At 39.2% G+C, this 14,071-nt stretch overlaps 1 protein-coding gene across 6 annotated transcripts in view; it reads left to right on the top strand.

The window, feature by feature from the left end:
* Window positions 1-14,071, top strand: part of ERBIN (erbb2 interacting protein) — a 106,641-nt gene that overhangs the window by 15,568 nt on the left and 77,002 nt on the right. For all 6 annotated transcript variants that reach the window (XM_031611595.2, XM_090131182.1, XM_031611597.2 and 3 more), the window contains exon 2: window positions 6,850-6,968. The gene's annotated coding sequence lies outside the window, so the exon portion shown is untranslated. The remainder of the gene's footprint in view (window positions 1-6,849; window positions 6,969-14,071) is intronic.

Genomic DNA, 14,071 nt, shown 5'->3' with positions numbered 1-14,071 from the left:
GAAGCTTTGCTGTTTGTTACTTACTCACTGGAGTAGTAATGTATCAAATGTATAGTTTTGAAAATACCCCTAAGCAGCTAAAAAGCAATTTCTCATGCCAGTAGTCTATTTGTACATTCTAGTCTTTAATCTATGAAATTACAGGTGATAGAAAACTGTGCTAGGGGACATATGTTGCCAGACCTGTTGCTTACCAAGGTGGAAGAACTTACTGGAGATTTCAAGATTGGAGAAAGTCTGGGCTGTAGTGATCATGCACTGGTAGAATTCTCAATCTGGAGGTAGATAGGATGGGTTTAAAGTAGAATCAAGATCCCAATCCTCAGAAAGGCAAACTTTTGGCACTTTAGGACACTGGTGCATGTAATCCGTTGGGAAACTTGGAAACCAGCATCCCCAAATCCTTCTCTTCAGGGCTGCTCTCAAGCCATTCTCTGTTCCACCTGTGTCTGTGCTTGAGATTGCCCTGACCCAGATGTAGGACCTTGCACTTTGCCTCATTGAACTTCATGAGGATGTTGCTAAGCCACCACATATCTCATTTGAGAAGGTATGGCAGTCAGGTGAGTTTCCCAGGGTCTGAAAAAGGGGCCCATAACATCTGTTTTTAGCAAGGGCAAAAAGGAAGCTCCAGAAGACAACAACAGAGTAATCAGTCTCATCTCTACTAAGCAAGGTCAGGGAGCAAATTCTCCTGGGAAGTGTGCTAGGGCATGTGGAGAACAAAGAGGTGACTGGGGATATCCAGCATGGCTTCACTAAAGGCAAATTGTATCTGACAGATTTGGTGACCTTCTGCAGTGGGTTACAGCTCTGGTGGATAAGGGAAGAGCAGCTGAACTACCTGATCTTGTGCAAGTAGCATTTGATGCTGTTCTGCAGGACATTCTTGTCTCTAAACTGGAGAGATGTTGATTTGATAGGTGGACCACTCAATAGATAAAGAATTGGCTGGATGGTCGCATTCAAAGAGTTTCTGTCAGTGGCTCAGTGTCCAAGTAGAGACAGTGATGAATGGTGTTCCTCAGAGGCTGGTATTGGAACTAATGCTGTTTAACTTCTTGGTGACATGGACAGTGAGGTTGAATACCCTTCAGTATGTTTGCCCCAAGCTGTGTGGTATTGTCAACACACTGGAGGGAAAGGATGCAGTACAGAGGATGGAAGCCCTGACAGGCTTGAGAGGTGGATGGACCCATGTGAATCTCATGAAGCTGAACGAGACAAAGTGCATAGTCCTGCACCTGGATCGAGGCAATCCCAGGCATCGGTTCAGATTGGGTAATGAATGAATACGGAGTAGCTGTGATGATAAGGTCTCAGAAGTGTTGAATGATTTAAACATAAATAAAAATAAAAATAAACATGAATTGGCAGTGTGTGCTTGTTGCCCGGAAAGCCAACCGTACCCTGGACTGCGTTAAAAGAAGCATGACCAGCAGAATGAGGAAGGGATTTTTAATTTTTTAATTTTTTTTCTCCACTTCTACTCTGCTCTTATGAGACCTCATTGGAGTAGCATGTTTAGCTCTGGGCCCCCAGCATTAGGAGGATGTGAAACTTTTGGAATGCTTTTGGAGGAGTGATGAAGATGATCAGTGTGCTGGAGTGCCTCTCTTATGAAGCAAAGGCTGAGGGAGCTGGGGTTTATCAGCCTTGAGAAGAGAGAGGTCTGGAGTGACCTTACTGTGGTCTTTCAGTACCTAACTGGACTACAGGAAAAATGGAACTTTTTTTTAGGGAGCGTAGTGATGGGATTTGGGTAATGGTTTCAAATTAAAAGAGGAGAGGTTTAGATTAGATGATTATAGAAAGCTCATTATCTGAGGGTAGTGAGGCGCTGGCACAGGCTGCCCAGAGAAGCTGTGAATACTTGATCCCTGGAGGTGTTCAGGGCCAGTTTAGAGGGGGCCCTAGGAAACGTTGTAGTAGAAGTTCCCCCCTGCCCATGGCAAGGGAGTTCAAACTGGGTGATCTTTAAGATCCCTTCCAAGTCAAACTGCTGTATGATTCTGTGAAATAACTCCTAGTTTGTTGATAAATGTATCGTGTTGCATATCAGAGGAAAATACAGTTAGTAGAAAATTATTTTCCTGAACGTGCAAGGATTGAAAAAAAACTCCTCAGAATATATCAAGTCCTGAATTAGTTTGAATGCTGTATTCCAGCAGATAATTTTTTTTTCCCTCTCAACTTGTGTAGTACAAGGATTAGTCTAAGCATTAACTGGAGATGTTTTTTTTTTTTCTTCTTAAGGTAGGTCCCCTAATGCTGATCTTTTCCATACTTAACAGGAACTGTTGTGAAGCTATCAAGTTCTGTGGGGCCAAAACTTAATCTTATGAATTAAAGGTCACATGGTACAGTCTTTTTCCCAGTCTCAAGCCAAAATTTACTACAGTTCATCAATTCATTTTAAAAGAAATGTGTTCATGGACTATTTAGGCATTGAAAGGTCAACAGACTTTTTTTTTTTTAAATAAGCATTAAATGGTTGTGATTGTCATATTTTCTTCAGGCGTATATAGTTCATTTGTAGTAGTATATCTGTAGTAACAATTTAGAGCATGGTAAATTGGAAATTACTTTCAACCTGAGGGCACGTGTATCTTCTGCTGTCACACCTTAATATTCTCCACTCTTGCCCGTCAAATGATTATTTGGTGCAGATATTACTAACTATGTTCACTTTTTCTAATTTGGAAGTTGTCTGTTTTATGTTTTTTTTTTTCATTTTAAAACATGAAATTGAAATTCTTTTTGTCTCTGCTTGCTTTTGACTGCCCCCTACTCTCTCCTGAAGATATTTATCTCTTTGGGGAAGAATCAGAGGCTCATTAAATAGTGAATTCCAGTTTCTGTGCATCTGTTCTGTCTTACTGTTGGGCAGAAAAGGTTCTCAAGAGTGAACTAAATATGTGTTTTCACATTTGTCTTGTAATATATAAAAACATAGAGGGGTGTGTGTGTCTATCTAAAAAGATGGAAGGAAAGAGAGATTTTAAGATCCTTAACTTTAATATCCAAAATGGAAATCACTCTTTCTGCTAAGATCATAAATTTTCTTGTATCAGTCTTGATTATTGGATAGCAGTTGAGTTGTGCTTGCTGAAATTACAGCCGGTGGTGAGGCTGAGCTGAATGCAGTAATGTACACTGTTTAGGAGGGCTTCCTTCCTTTGCTGTCATGAAGTCATTCATCTAGAGAAGAAAGTAGGATCCAGTGTCAAATTTCTCTATTTTTAGGTTGTGTAAAAACTAATTTGTTGAACTACTTGTTGGCAGGTACCTACACTTGCACAGAATCTGCAAGCTGATTCATTCTCCTGTCAATCACTTACTTTCCAGGAAAGTGAATTGCTATATCACAAAACTATATATTAACATTTTGAAAGATAGTAGTCAAGGATGTTTAAACTCTTACTGATTTTTGGAATGAGTGAAGAATGAACGTGTCAAAATAACTTCTTGTAATATGAAATAATTAATTTGGGTGTGTGTTTTCTGTAATTATATCCATCCTCCCTTATTTCCAGAAAGTATTTAGTTGCTTTCAGAAACCACTCATGGATAAGATTCTTTTTTCTTTTCATACCCAAATGTATTAATATTACTGCTAAATTAGTGTTACTGCTTTCCTAGTATTTGTGTTCATGAATTCTTAAATTCATATTTTTCTCTTTATTTTCCCTTTAGTTTGAACTATACGTTCAGCGGAAGCATGCTTAAGGAAATCTCTCAATGTATCTTCTTTTCTTTTGTCATGGTGAATGAAGAAGGAGAGAATCATATAGTAGAAAAAAAATTTTCTTCTGTTCCTTGTGAAAGCAAAATGCTAGGTTGTATGCATCTCCTTATGCAGTAGGACTGAGTAACAAACATTTTTAATAGCCTTTCTGAGTCTATAAGGCTGGTTTAATGGAGTATTTCTGAGGAATTTTGCTACTTGAAATAATCATTGTGATTGCTTACTGCTATCAGTAAGTGCGTCTATTGCTATGAGCAGTGTGATGATGTTCTTTGGCTTTGTGTGAATTATGTAGTGAAATGATGCCGGTTATATAATCTTTCTCCAGTAAGTAGAACTTACATTCTACTGATTCAAGTATGGGCTTCAAAAATCTGAAGTGCTGGATAATGATGGCTTTCCCTACCTTTCTCTTTCCTGCAATACTTGTACAGAACTTCATGAGGCTAGTCAGATTCTGATCTTTCATGCAATAGAAATATTGAAAAAAGGAACAACAATAATGAGATGACCAGAAATGGACGATAAAAGCATTTTCTGCTTCTTTTCTTAATTAATAACTTTTTTTTAATGGAGCATGACTTTCTGAAGTGTGGTAGGAAAATCCAAGTTGAGTATTCTCATACTTGACTTTGCAGCCACAAAAGTACTTGTTCCATATCAGATGTTGTCTAAAAGGGTTGGCTTTGTGCATTCAGTGGCAAAATCTGTCTAGCTGTGAAGAGTTCTGGTTTATAACACTTCTGAAGTGAATATATCTCAAACATAACACGTGCTTTTTTTACTAAGTGATCCACTCATCAGGGCTTTGAGTTGGAATCAGTTCTTGTTGTTAATTAGGCAGCTTGTGTTTTACTTAAAGGTGGAAGTATGTGATAATGAAAAAGCTAGACGTAGCTGTAGATACTTAATTTCTACATTATCATGTTGTGGATAAAAAGTTAGGTGAAGAAGTACCAGAACAAAATATTTTTTTCTGAAGATTTAAAAAAATGCTCGTTCTCCTTCTTCTAAGCCTTTAGTTTTGGAGACAAGCTCGGTACTGCGTGCTTGTAGTATGTGTGCCACAGTAGTCTCTTTCTTAAAGAAAAAAAAAAAACAAAAACAAAACTTAAATCTTAGTAACAAGGAAGTGGTTAATGGTCACAGGAAACACTGCATTTGACAGTCGAGTTAAACTGATGTCTGTCTTTTGAGCTAGTGTAACAAAGCTGTATTTGTCAGTAGGGAGAGAGAAAAGAAGATGGAGGAGAGTTTCAGTCCTTAGATAATACCTAGGTAATAATCCTTCATGTGACGATCAGTGCAGTTGGTCATTGTGTATATGGCCCTACAGTTACTGTGTCCTTGCTGCTTCGGATATAGTCACAGATTGAAGCACTGTTCAGTACTTGATGGAGGCAGTCACAGTCCTGGACATGTCATCTGGAGGAGTCAGCAGATTTGTCAGTCCACGTGAAGGATGCCACTTAAATCTGCAGCTGAACTGAAATTTTAACCTTCTGTGGAAGAGGGTGAGACAAAGGAGAGGGAAATTCTGCTCTTGTTAGTTACAAACCAAGAAAGCTGTTCCAAATCACATCATAAAACAACAGTTTCTAAGTAGGATGTGTGTGGATGGAGTTGCTGGCCAGAAATGAACTTTATTTAATACGATACTTACATTAGTATTTTTGGTCATGTAAAATTGTGGCTGTACACAGGAAGGCAGTAGGAAGATTTCAAAGGAACGTTCCACCACCATAAGGGAAGACGACCTCTTCTCTCCCTTCTACCCCCCAAGCAAACCAGGGAAGTAGCTATACTACCTTAGAGCCCTGGCATCCTTCAAGGTTTCTTGATTTGCTGGCTGTAAGACCTTGAGAAGTCATACCAGCAGTGTTTTGGCAAAGCTGAAACACAGATCATCTGTTAAATGGTTACATTAGAACGGAGGTTTTAGAGATTGCTAAATCACAGTAGGTATTCTGAAACTAACAGAAGTTGTTTTATGTGCAACAATAATAGTCCTTAACCTTAGAAATTTTTGGAATTATTAAACTCAGTTTTGTGACTGAGTGCTTTATAAAAATAGTATAGTATGTTAGAATCTAATATCCCCCCCCCCCCCAGGATCGTTTTTCTTTAGAGAAAGATTCCACTTACCTACCCTTAATTTATTAGATTTTTTGTGGTGTGGAATGTGTTTGCTGTTTTAAAAGCAGATGACAAAACCATCCTCCTGTAATTTATGGTCCTCCTATATTTTGTCACCTTATTTGAACTGGCCCCAAGAAATGTCATCAAGATGAGGCAATGGGTGTGTTCCATATACATCTTGGACTTGCTTCATTATTCCCGCTTACTAACCAGGGCTACATAGTAAAACTATGTCCTCAACATACAGCGTATATGGTAATATTCCACAAATGTTCTCCAGGCAGAAAAAACTTCTCAGAAGAGGTCCAACTACTCATAACAACTATCTTGCCAATAGCTGTGGCTGCAGACTTTCAATAAAATCTCATGTTAAGCTAAATGAAAGGCGTCTGGTAGGTTAATTAAAATAATTGCTGTGTTTTGAAGGACTCATCTGTTGCTAGGAGTTGTATTTCCCCATGAGGTCTGTGGGAGTTTTTCTGACAGTGTGGATGGTATAGATTCTCTCTCATAGAATGTGCTTCAGCTGTGCCAGAAAAGCAAAGCAAAAAGCAGCCTTTAAGGAGGAAGTCATTTTGTGTTGGTCCTGCACAAACTGTTGTTTTCAGTTGCATTTTGTTAAATCAATAATTACATAAAAAATCCATTCTCAACTGTTTTGAACTCAAACTTGCTATCAATGCATATGTTTTGGTTGTGTCTGGTGTAAAATGGAGATGTGATAATCAATTCTAGCCTTTTCTGTATTTTGGCGCAGTATACTTTGAGATTTGACAGGGGGTATCCATGAGTAACTGTAGAATGGTTCTTGTATTGATAAGGTACACATTAACTTATTATTAATATCATCTGTGTTTAGTTCTGATGTTAAAACAGAAGTAATGAGTGGATTTGAAATGATTATTTTTTTATAAGGCCATTTATAACTGTCATCTTGAAAACACTGTTCAATTATTTTTCAGAGTTCCATGTGGTGGATGGTTTGATAAACTCTGTGCTGCATCCTGGTGACTCTTTGATCCAAGCTCAGAAGCTGATTCAGACTCCTGTGCTGTGAATTGGCAGTGGTGGAGTGATTCGGGTAGGTGACTGTCTAGAGATATTGAAGGAGATAAGAGGAATAAAGTGTTTTGGGTACATGTATTGTTTTAGTTGCTCTATGATTGCTACTCTTGCCTTTGCATGTAAGATGACTAACCTTTGTTTTAATTGCTGATTATTTTTTTTTCAGTAGCTGGTAGGGAAGGTGTGTGAGAACTGATAACTGTGGTGGCTTTCTGTCAAGAAGTGTTAGGGGTATCTGCAGTGTAACTGTTTTGTCATACTTGAATCACAAAACGTGTTTTGTGTATTTGATATTAAGGTGTTTAATTTTCTGCATTACTTTTTTATATAGAACATTTTGTATATGAAGTAGTTAGACGTTTTATGGCAGTGTATTCACATGGTTCTAAAATAAAAATCAACAAAAAGCACTTCTGCCCTTAGTAAGCTAACTTAAGTGCTCTCATCCTAGCCATAGGTTAATATTTTTGTTTGTTTTTCTTTTTTTCCTTTGCAGTTACAAGCATGTATTCCTTTGGTTTTCTGTACCTGTTTGAATGAAGTTGTAAGTGGTATTTTTCTGGGAGTTGAAAGGTTGAAACTTTATTTAAATTTAAATGCTTCCAATTCTATAATTCATCAGCGGATGCAGTTATCTACTTCTAAAGAACTAGAGACAACATAATCAAAGTGATAGGGAGTTTTTTTTAGTAAGTGTATGATTGATGTGTTTCAGTATTTTGATCTTAATACATTGCAAAAGAAATTACTGTCTTTGTACTTACTAGTCCTGTGGAGCAAAACACATTTTTTCATCCTGCTCTCATAATCTTTTTCTCTAACTCAAGTATACAGATACAATAACTTAAAGATATTTTTAACTACCCACAGAAAATGCTTGACTTCTGGGAGGGAAAATATTTTCATAGGAAAAATATTGTCTTAAATGCAAATGGCGGCTCTAAAGTGATGCCTCCTGTTTTATTATGTTGGCCCACAATGTTAGAGGAGGATGTTGGTGGTATGACAGTAGAGGTTGAACCTTTCCACCAATATTCCATTACATGTTGTTGCTGTGTGACAGATGGCAGTAGAGGGATGGTCTGACAAAATGGCATCGATATGCAAGTATGTGTGGAGCAGAGGTGTGTCATTGGCTTCTTCCACATTGAAAATATGGCACCCACTGACATTCATCAACATTTGTTTATGTAATGTTTATGGAGACCAGCCAGTGGATGTGAGCACAGTGAGGTGGTGGATAGTTCATTTCTACAGTGGCAGTGGATCACCTCCACTGGAGCAGATTTTTACAAGTGAGGCATGCAGGCTCTTGTTCATTGCTGGTGAAAATGCATAGCTAGTTGTGGTGACTGTGTTGAAAGAGTATTTTGTAGCTGAGAAGTTTTTCATAGTATTGTGTTCTTTTATATTCATTGTAGTTTCCAGTAGAATGCAGTACTTCAAGAGAGACGTATATGGAAAAGATGGTTCCATGATGGAACCATTATGAAATGATAACGTGTTAGTTGGAGGTTTTTTTTTAAGTGTGTTTTTGGGACTTATTAAAATAAGACTTTTATAATTTATTTTAATAAAGATTACAAAAAAAAAAAGAAGCAAGAATACTTATTTTGAACAGATTCCATCTTTTTTGGAGGAAAAGCTTAATTATTTCTTTAAAATACCTGATATTCTATGTTAGCATTTCAGAATTATTGTTTCTATACATCTTTGGTTACACAGAATTAATTGCCATATTTCTCTATTACATATGTGAGATTTATTTTGTGGTTCTCTGGCTGGTGAGAGATACTGTGAAATAATCATTGGAGAGATATGATTTTATCATATAGATAGGCTGAGACTTCTTCAGTAAACTTTCATCTTCTGTTTACTACTAAAGCATCAGTAACAAAGCAGGGACTTCAGGCAACATTGCACAACTTCTATTTAGAGACAGATATTTCCTTTGTCATGGTATTCATATTTTTCACATTAGCTTGTCCTAACATGCATGCACAGATAGAATGATTGCAGATGTTTTAGTGTTAAGAACAGTTTTATGTTGAACTGTAATCGCATTTTCATAATCGTAATTTCATTGCAAATCTTTTTTTTTTGCCATTGAAGCACTTGTTAAATCTTACCATAATTCAAATTGAATGGTTAATCTATAGTTTATTTTTTGTTGCCTTTTGTTTGCTCTTGTGTACCTCTGTCTTTGCGTTTAACTGTTGGATCTTTGGCATACTTGACTAATGAGCCATCACCATTTCCAGGATGAAGGAAATCTCTGTTAACTAGAAGGAGCAGGGTTGTAAGCTTTGTAATAGACTTGTAGCTGCAAGCAGGTTTAGAAAAGTTGAACTGTAAAACATACAGTGGTGAAGTGTGTACTTCACAAGAAATGTAGTGTCTGTTTGGGATAGAGGCTTCTTGCTGCCAACTGAGTGTGTTAAGCTGCTTCTTCTCAAAGTTTTATTTCTGGAAAAGATGCTTTAATTTGTCATGCTGCTTAATCCAGTTAGTACACCACTAAAAGCTTAGGTCTATCATGAAGGTAATGATTAATGTGTAATTATAGATAGTGAACCTTAAATGAGTTCTTACTTGTATAGAACTGAAATCAATGAAATAAAGTTTAAGAACAAATAGTAAGTGCTGAAGTTTGTCATGGCTTTTTTTTTTTTTTCCAATGTATTCTATCTAACACATGCATTTAACAAGTCACTGAAATCTTCCCTTGCATAGAGTGCTGCAGCTTCCTTTATAGTAGTGTAGTATTTCGTCTTCTGACTATGCTCCAGTTAAATATGCAGTTCTTGGAACTGTGTATTTAGTCAGCTAAGGAAAATCTCAATTCATTGTCTTGATATAAGGACTTACTGAATAAAGGAAACAATACTGGCTAAAGAGAGGCCCTACTATCCCATCCCTTCAGTGTTCTTGTTTTTCCACATGTCCAGTAGATTTTTGGACATGTTCCAGCCTTCTTATATAAGCCATGGGTACTCTGAACCTTGTTGACTTGCTGATTCATTTCTTCTTGTAGCAATAAGCTTTGGCTCAAATTTCTCCCTTCTTGGTTTTATTGACGTGTTTCATCATGAAGCACATATTCCAACATATCTCAGGTGGCTCAGCTGCAAAGGCTAATCCAGTCAGCACCAGGCATGTTTTGTCTTGGCAGTGTGTGTTGGAAGCCTCTTTCTGTCAGCCTGGCATTCCCTGTAATGCAGAAGAGGAATAGACAAACCATCCTGATAGGTGACATGATTTTTGAGCTCATGGACATTCAGAACTACAATATTTTAGGCTGTCTTGCTGAATGCTATTTTAGTTTAAGGATTTATAAAGGATAGCAGTTAGCTGGTCATAAGTGTGCACACTGCTAAGCAGTCAATCTAAAACCTGATCAGGTTATCAGAGGGTTGGCTTATGTAATAAATTCTTTGGTTGTCACTTGGGCAGAATTAGATATTTGAAGGAAAACTACATTCATCCTTAATCTGACAAATTTGTTTTTAGTTCTGTGCAAAAAACTATTGGGAAACACCTCCCTTACGTTGCATAAGCACTTCTTGAATCTATCTGTCTGCAGCTAGCAAATATAAAAACTTATTATACTGGTCTAAGTATGTGTAGTGGTTTAAGAGGAAAAGTATGCAGAGAATGCTTCTGTCTAACTTGTTAAAATAGCCTAGCATATTCTGGCTTCCTTTTCCTCTTTCACCTCCATTTCCAGCTACATTGTCTGCTATGGATAGATGTAAGTGCTAACTAATTTATGCAAACAAACTTCCTTTTGACAGCTGTTCTTGAAGCTCTTGGCCGATTCAGCTTGTTGGTTGAGGAATGTCTGTGCCTGTTTCTTCAGCCAAGGTGCAGCTTCTCTGTCACTCACAAAGCTCATTGATTGTTTTCTCCTTTATTTGATTCCCCCTGGCTCCCCCATGGATTTTTTTTCTTTTTAATGCAGTTGTATCAGGAGATGAAAGTACATTTTCCTGGTAGTGTGAAGATATGATGATGAGGCAGATGAGTTTAGCAAAATACTTCCAGTGATATTATAAGCATCTGTGTAGTGTTGTAGTGGACGTGGCATTGTTTTTCTGCCAAAGTATTTTATTTTATATAAACATGAATAGTGAAAGTTTACAAATTTGATTTAACAAGTTCATATAAAGTATGAGTTTCTTCCAGTATTTTCATGTCTGGAGGGTCATGCGACACTGATGTGGACAGCTGCATAGGCTGATGTGTTCTAGAAAAAAAAAGCTAAATCAGTATGGGAAACTGAACAGGAGTGAAAAATGGAGCAGGTTAGTTTGCTAGCTATTCTACATCTAATTCAGGCTGAAGAAGGTTTAGAAACTGAAGGCAGAAAGAAGGATTTGCCTTTGATTTCTAAAGAACTAGTACGGAAAGAATACGTGTTTAGAAATAACAACTCAGTTGTAGCAAGTTGTCAGCCTGCATACTTCAGTGTCATTAGGTGGGCAGTGTTTTGAAGTCCAAACTGCCTGCCTATCAAACACGTCCATGAAGATCCTAGATGTCCAAAGACAGGCTTCTTGTCCTCTTGGGGATTATGCACCAAGGCAATTGGAAGGTTGTAATAAATAAAGAGATGAAACAGGTATACTGTTTTTCCAGAGGTCCAGCCAGATAAGGGACCCAAAAGTAGTGGGTTTTCTAATGAAAATACTAGCTTAGTTTTAGGCCAGAAAGAGATGATGGATTTTTTTCAGAAGAGAGTAGATTTTGAATGAACACTCCTTATAAAGAAAAGGCAAAGAGTAGTTAGTAATGCATGTGCTCTGTGTGAAAGCTTAAGTACAAAAACAAGGAACTATTAATACAGATAATCAAGAACTGATAAGTAAACCTAAAGGTCTTTAAAAAAAGTTTTGGTACACAAAAAAAAAAAGGAAGAGAAGTTTGTGAGTCTTATCTCAGTGATCTAATATCGTTGGTCCTTGTCATGAAGGTTGTTAGGTTATCCTTAACTTAGTGGCAGCTATTTAAATTAAGTGAGAATTGGATAGTACTATTTTGATTAAAATCCTTTACCTGTTTTTGACTTTTGAGAGATGGAGAAAAAAAGTTAATACTTGCTCTCCTCTTGGCAGTCTCTGGGACCACAGGCTTAATATAGTCTCCACAAGACAGCAGGCTTGCTCCAAGAAGACCGCGGTGACCCACACAGAGGGCCTGCCCAGAAATGTGGCTGTTCAGGTCTCCAGCTGCAGGGAGTGCCTGAGCCTGCTGCTGCTGGGGGAGGGCAGCAGAATTCCTGCCACCTGTGTAAGGTGTGAGCAGGTGGAGGTGGATGAGCCACTCAGCCTGGTGGCAGAGCTCAAAGAGGAGGTGGAGAAGCTAAGGGCCATCAGGGAGTGGGAGTGGGAGCAGGAGATCGACTGGTGGAGTGACTCGCTGGCATGCTGGAGGGAAGGGTCCCAGGAGATATTCCCAGAAAAGAGGTAGACCCTCTGCCCTGTCGCAGTTGGACAGATCAGACAGATGAAGAGGGTTGGAAGAGAGTTCTGACTCAACATCACAGGCACACCTGCTGCCTGCCCACCCTGCTCCCCCAGATCCCACTAAGAAACAGGTTTGAGATGCTGGGAAGTGAATGGGGAGGTGAGGGAGGATCTGCCTAGGAGGGAGCCTAGGGCGAGGTGGTCACCCCCATGCCTTGAGACTGCCTCTGTCAGGAAAGACAAGAGGGTAATTGTGGTGGGCAGTTTCCTTCTCAGGAGAACGGAGGGCCCCATTTGCAGACCCAGTCAGTAGGGAGGTGTGCTGTCTCCCTGGGGCCTGGGTCAGGGACATCACCAAAAAACTCCCGGATCTAGTTTGCTCCTCTGATTACTATCTGCTGTTGATAGTTCAGGTAGGCAGTGATGAAATAGCTCAGAGAAGCCTGTGAGCTATCAAAAAGGATTTCAGGGGTTTAGGGAGAATGGTTGAAGGAGTGGGTGTGCAAGTGATGTTATCCTCTCTCCCTTCTGGGATGGTGAAGGACACAGAGCAGTATAAGAAAACTCTCTGAATAAGTGGCAGAAAGGTTGATGCTGTCATGAGAGCTTTGGGGTCTTTGACCATGGGACGGTTTACTCTGTGTCTGGCCTGATGACAGCAGACAGTTCTCACATGTCTCTGGGGGGAAAGCTGATCCTAGCCCAGGAGCTGGCAGGGCTTGTTGAGAGAACTTCAAGCTAAGTATGAAGGGGGGTGGGGATAAAAAGATGTTCTCCGGGTTGGAGGAAGTAGTTCAGAAATTTTAACCAGATTTGATGAGGGAAGCGAGTGGAGGTCAGTGGGACAGAGAAGAGCTTGGGGATGTTGCCACTGTAGGAGATGGCAGCGATAAGTGGTGCTTTTCAACATCTTTACCAATGACACAGACGATGGCATTGAGTGCACCCTCAGCAAGTTTGCAGACAACACCAAGCTAAGCAGTGCAGTCAATACATTGGAAGGAAAGGAAGCCATCTAGAGGGACCTAGACAGGCTGGAGAAGTGGGCCCAGGTGAACCTAATGAGTCTTAACAGGGCCAAGTGCAAGGTGTGGGAGATGGAGAGGTTGGCTCAGTCTTGTTGAATGTCAACTTGATGATAACACGGGGCTGGGAAAGGGAGATGAACAGAATAAACAGGGATATTTTGTAACTAGACATAATCTCTCTGCTGTTTATGAAGACTTGTTACGGAACTTGCTTTCACTGAATGTGCATGTTAGAATATAAAAGATTTGTTTAGAAGAAGACAGAGATACACAGCAATGAAGAAATCTTCAATGCATGAGAACCCTGTGCTGTGTTGGTAACTTGGGACTGTTGGTACCCAAACAGGGACCTGAGCAGGGACTTGGCCTGACTTAAACAATGATCAGTCTGGAGGGTGTTGAGACAAATGCAGGGTTTGTTGAGACTAGCGTGGAGCACGCTGAGTGTGTTGAGGCAAACACGGTGGGCATTGAGAAAAACATGGAGAGCCTGTACAGGCATTGAGATAAGCACAAGGATTCACTGTCCCTAACCGCTCTGATTGCCTCTTGCTGGATGAAGGTAAGCATGCACAGTACAGGGAACAAAATGACCTCAGAACAGAAAAACATCCTAGTTACTTTTC

Source organism: Phasianus colchicus, chromosome Z (genome assembly GCF_987193195.1).
Source record: "Phasianus colchicus chromosome Z, bPhaCol1.hap1.1, whole genome shotgun sequence".
Classification (NCBI taxonomy): domain Eukaryota; kingdom Metazoa; phylum Chordata; class Aves; order Galliformes; family Phasianidae; genus Phasianus; species Phasianus colchicus.
Note: the sequence above shows the minus strand (reverse complement) of the source record. Positions and strands in the feature narration are given on the sequence as shown.